At 43.9% G+C, this 4,753-nt stretch overlaps 1 non-coding gene across 1 annotated transcript; it reads right to left on the bottom strand.

Annotated features, from left to right (window-relative positions):
• Nucleotides 1–267: 267 nt before the first annotated feature.
• Nucleotides 268–374, bottom strand: LOC120269687. The gene has a single exon (XR_005539329.1). It is a non-coding gene; the product is annotated as a small nucleolar RNA R71 (small nucleolar RNA).
• Nucleotides 375–4,753: the final 4,379 nt, after the last annotated feature.

The raw sequence follows: 4,753 nt of genomic DNA, 5'->3' as shown, positions 1-4,753 counted from the left end.
ATCTATATGTTAAAACAATCGACACAATTTAATGGTTTATCCGATAAGGATCGGAGCAATCACATTGAGAATTTCTTAGAAGTGTGCGACATGCTCAAGATTAATGGAGTCAAAGATGATGCTATCAGGTTGAGAGCCTTCCCATTTTCTTTGAAGAGGAGAGCAAAGCAATGGCTATGCTCATTACCTAGAGCATCGATCACTACTTGGGAGGAGATGGTAGAAGCTTTTTTTTTTGCCCGATATTTCCCTCCTGGAAAATCTGCGAAGCTCAAGAATGAAATATCCTCCTTTGTGCAAACAGAATTGGAGTTTCTTTTTGAGACATGGGACAGGTTCAAGGATCTCCTGTAGAAATGTCCTCAGCATGGGTTCCCCACGTGGATGATTATCCAAACTTTCTACAATGGTTTGAACCCAAGCACAAAGCAAGTACTTGATGCTGCAGTAGAAGGAACCTTACTAAGCAACACCCCTGAAGAAGCTCGATAACTCATTGAAGAGATGGCTATGAACAGTTATAAGTGGAATACATGAGACAGAAAGAAGATAGACGGACTTCATGAGATTTATGCAGTTACATCATTGGTTGCCCAGGTTGAGTCCTTAAGCATGAAGTTAGACACCCTAACTTCTCCTAGATTAGCGATAGTGATGAGTTGTAATGGATGTGGGGGAGGACATAATTCATCTGATTGCCTGATTGTTATTGGTGATACAACTTCAGTGGAACAAGTGGATTTTGTAGGCAATGCAATGAGAGGTAAAGGAAATCCGTATAGCAATACCTACAATCCGGGGTGGAGGAGCCACCCAAAATTTTCTTGGAGTAATAAAGGCAACAGAAGGCTATGACACCACCGGGTTTCCAACAACAACAAGCCTCGAATATGGAGAATAGAGTTTCAGGGTTGGAGAATCGGATGACCGATTTAGAAAAGGCTTTGACCAAGTTCATTCGATCGGCAGATACGAGATTTCAATCGGCTAAAGCTATACTTCGCAACCACACCGCATCATTGCACAACTTGGAGAACTAAGTGGTACAAATTGCGAAGTCACTCTCGGAAAGACCTCAAGGGAGTTTGGCTAGCAACATGGAGACAGATCCAAGAGAGCATGTAAAGGCGATCACTTTGAGAAGTGGTCACAAAATTGAGAGTAGGCTCCCTAGTGAGAAGATAACGGTTGAGTCACTCAAGGAAGTGGAAGTTGAGGAGAGAGCTAAAGAGAAGGAGGTGGCACCCCCACCTTACAAGCCAAGAATTCCTTATCCTTCAAGATTGAAGAATGACTAAAATGATGACCTATACAAGAAGTTTTTAGGTCTATTCAAGTAGTTGCAAATCAACATCTCATTTTTAGAGGCGTTGTCTCAAATGCCTTCCTATGCAAAGTATCTCAAAGGCTTCTTGACCAACAAGAGGAAGTTGGAAGAGTGTGCATCTATGATCTTATATGCTTCATGTTCGGTGGTGTTACAAAAGAGTATGCCGAATAAGAAGAAAGATCCCGGTAGCTTCATCATTTCATGCAACATTGAAAACTTGGGTGAAGAGAAAGCATTAGAGGATTTAGGGGCTAGCATTAATGTCATGCCTTATACATTCTTTCAAAAACTAGGCTTAGGAGAGCCTAGGCTCACTCGGATGACACTTTAATTGCCCGATTGTTCAGTTAGACATCCGAGTGGCATCATTGAGGATGTACTTGTGAAAGTTGATAAGTATATCTTTCTTGCGGACTTTGTGGTGTTAGATGTTGATGATGACGTTGAGGTTCCATTGATACTTTGGAGACTATTCTTGTGCACTTCCAAAGCCCTTATTGACATGGACGATGGAGAATTGACATTAAGAGTTGGAGATGATAAGTTGACATATCACCTCGCCGAAGCCATGCGACATTCTCTTGATTTTGATGGCACTTTGTAATTTTTTAACACCACTGATGAGCTAAGTGATGATTATGTGCAAAAAATGTTGTGTCCGGACCTATTGGAGGGGTGGTTAGATCAAGAGATGGAGAATGAAGAAGTTTTGGTACTTGGTATAGAGGACAAGGTGAAACCTACCCCGGGAGTCATGAAGAGGATGATCCAAAAGCTTAAGAGATGAAGGAGACATCACAAGAAACGCCACAATGCTAGTGGGGATGAGCATTCACGGAGTAAGGGTGACGAACCCTTGTGTGATAACAAGCTCGATAACTCTCCCTCTACCTTGAAACAATTGTGTTCATCATGCTTTCAAGTTGTAGGTAAGAGGGAAACCTTCATTTATGAGCCCTCGTGAGATAAAGATAGGTACATCAAGCTTAGTGATGTTAAACAAGTGCTTTTTGGGAGGCAACCCAAGTCTTTACTGTTATTCTAGGTTTTAGTTTAGTAATTGCATGAATAAGAGCTTTCGTGTTGGTGTCTTGATTTTTACATGCTATTGCTGTGTTTTTCTCGTGGATTATTGGTGTTTTAGTGTGCTTCATTGTGATTGGCGAAGTTCTAGGTTGTTTGAGTGTGTTTTCATGCTTTTATGGTCAGTTGTTCAATGTTTATGTAGTCTTTGTATGTGTAATTGTTACAGAAATTTCTCTGTAGAGTATGTAATTTTTCTGAGTCATCCAGAGAAGACACACAACCGTGTGGAATTTTCACACAGGTGTGTGTTTCCGTACTCAACAACTCCATCCCGAGAAGACACAGGGGCGTGTGAACGCCCCTGCGAGTGACCTTGTGACGGCTACACGCTCGTGGGTAATTTTCCACATCGGGCGTGTGGATCTCTATAGAGTGCCAAGTCTCCATCTTGAGAAGACATAGGGGCGTGTGTATACCCTTATGGATAACCCTGTGAATGACACACGGGCGTGGGTAATTTTCACACGCCCATGTGAAACTCTGTAGAGACTTCTCCTCCATTCCAAGAGTACAGAGGGGTGTGTGAGTGCCCATATGAGAGCCCCTGTGAACATCCACACGCCTGTGTAGAATTTCCACAGGGGCTTGTGGAATACTTAGCCAATTTCTCGGGAGAATGGAGAAGCACAAGGGCGTGTGGGTGCCCCTGTGGGTCAGGCACACGGGCGTGGAGAATTTTCACAGTCATGTAGATGCGTTCAGAGGTAAAAAAAGGCTATCCCGAGAGCACATAAGAGCGTATATATACCCTTATGATGACCTTGTGGGAGTCACACGGGTGTGAGTAATTTCCACATGCCCATGTGGATGCACAAAATGCCAAAGGGTGCGATTTTTCTTTAAAACCCACTCACGCCCCTTCATTCTATAACTCCCAAGCGCTTAACAAACGTTCTCCCTGACCCCTCATAGTCTATTTATAGGGGTTTTAGTGATTTTTCCGGCCGCATTCGAAGATATTGAGTTTCATCTCTTCGTAAGCCTCCTTTTCCCTTTCTCTTCGTAAATCTTCATCTCTTTAGTTCATTGTGGTCGATTTTGCATGATTTACATGTTTAAATTGCTGGTATATGTTTTTAGAAGGGATTTAGAAGGTTATTTGTGTATTTTGAGTTTATGGGAGCTTGCGGCAGTGCGACTTTCACGTCTTGAAGATCCACACGGGCGTGTGGAATTTCCACACGATCATGTGGATTCTTGCAAAATTGTTTTTCAAGTGTGATTTGATCAATTTCTTTTTAAATCTTTATAAAAGTGGCTCCTATGACAAAGAAAGTGACCAACAAACATCCCCTAGAGTCCTCGCTTGAGCACATGGAGTTTACAATACCCGAGCATCAGGCTTGGTTTGAGAGATTATCAAAGCTCAAGTTCGGACAATCTCGTTTCCCAGATGTGAGCGCACTCAGATAGATACAGTTGGGGGATGAGATGGCCGACTAGGTCGAGGAGCTGTTCGCTGTGGGTAGTTGACACTAGAGATGCTCTCCTCGTTTAAGTTCGATCGATCATATAGCAGTTTCTTAAGCATTAACGCCATACAGTTCAGAGTTTTTTGGTCAGTATCACAGTATAAACGTCACACAGTTCTCGATCTGACTGGGGCTTTACGATCGAGGCATTTATTGACACTGAGGAGTACGACCAATTGCTCTACGGACTACCTCGGTAGTTTGACGCTGTAGTGCGTGTATAAAGCATTGTGTAGGTAGGAACAGTATAAGCCGGGAGTGTCCAAGGTAAACTGCCTTCCCCGATCGGCCTACAGATACATCCATGCCGTTTTGAGCAGTTTAGTAAACACCCGTGGTGATAGTACAGGGTTTTTAAGCCGGCAGGAGTTACTTTATCTCTATTCAATGGTACAGAGCGAGCCATTCCACCTTGGACACATTGTGGCAGAGTACCTGAGGCACTAGGGTCAATATGCCAGGGTCGGAGTCCTCTTCTCAGGCCCCTACATTAGTTGACTCATCATCGGGATGGGTTTACTAGACACTATTCGAGGGACCGAGAAGACCATTATTCCATCTCCCTTCGGCTTGGAGATGATACGCTTGATAGGGATGATCCGAAGGTACGGAGATGGCATTTACGTGATGGTCATATCCCCACCAGAGACAGCTGAGGATGAGGGTGACATAGCCGCCGGGGGGGGGCCATACCTGGAGCAAATGGAGACAAGGCACCTCCCGCAACACAGGAGCCACCACTAGTGCGGATATTTTCTTCGACTCGAGCCCATGATCATTTAGAGAGGCTCGAGAGTGTTGTGGGGGTGTTACAGGATGATTTGGCTGAGGTTCACGCTACACAAGCCACGAACCATACCGAGGT

This window comes from Dioscorea cayenensis, chromosome 9, assembly GCF_009730915.1.
Source record: "Dioscorea cayenensis subsp. rotundata cultivar TDr96_F1 chromosome 9, TDr96_F1_v2_PseudoChromosome.rev07_lg8_w22 25.fasta, whole genome shotgun sequence".
Lineage (NCBI taxonomy): Eukaryota > Viridiplantae > Streptophyta > Magnoliopsida > Dioscoreales > Dioscoreaceae > Dioscorea > Dioscorea cayenensis.
Note: the sequence above shows the minus strand (reverse complement) of the source record. Positions and strands in the feature narration are given on the sequence as shown.